Source organism: Apis dorsata, unplaced genomic scaffold (assembly GCF_000469605.1).
Source record: "Apis dorsata unplaced genomic scaffold, Apis dorsata 1.3 scaffold_815, whole genome shotgun sequence".
In the NCBI taxonomy this organism is placed as follows: domain Eukaryota; kingdom Metazoa; phylum Arthropoda; class Insecta; order Hymenoptera; family Apidae; genus Apis; species Apis dorsata.
This window is the reverse complement of record NW_006263952.1, coordinates 75,627-75,957: the sequence shown is the minus strand read 5'-3', so window position 1 is coordinate 75,957 and position 331 is coordinate 75,627. Positions and strand designations below refer to the sequence as shown.

The following is a 331-nucleotide window of genomic DNA, read 5'->3' as shown; positions in this document are numbered from 1 at the left end:
TCCGTCGGGAAGAGGAAGAGGGGGAAGGGGGGGGGAGGTTTAAAGTTTTCCATCCGACCGAGTCGCAGGAAATCAAATTGTTAGAGCGTGTTTCGCAAGTGTCGCGATATTTCCTGCGTGCGCGACCAACCTTGCACCGGATCAAACAGATTGGATTTTCACTCGGTTTCGGAAACGTTGACCTGCAACGGGGATACTATCCCCGGGTGACCGGTGGAGAGACTGGCCCCGAGCTATCCTCCCTTTTAGAAAATCCTTTGAAAGGGCACAACAGCCATGAAATACAGGTAGTACCGTTTCAATTAATCGACTAATGAAATGGTTGGGAAGA

At 50.5% G+C, this 331-nt stretch overlaps 1 protein-coding gene across 1 annotated transcript in view; it reads right to left on the bottom strand.

Moving 5' to 3' along the window:
* LOC102672225 (B-cell receptor CD22) overlaps window positions 1-331 on the bottom strand; it is a 162,792-nt gene that overhangs the window by 99,913 nt on the left and 62,548 nt on the right. The window lies entirely within an intron of this gene.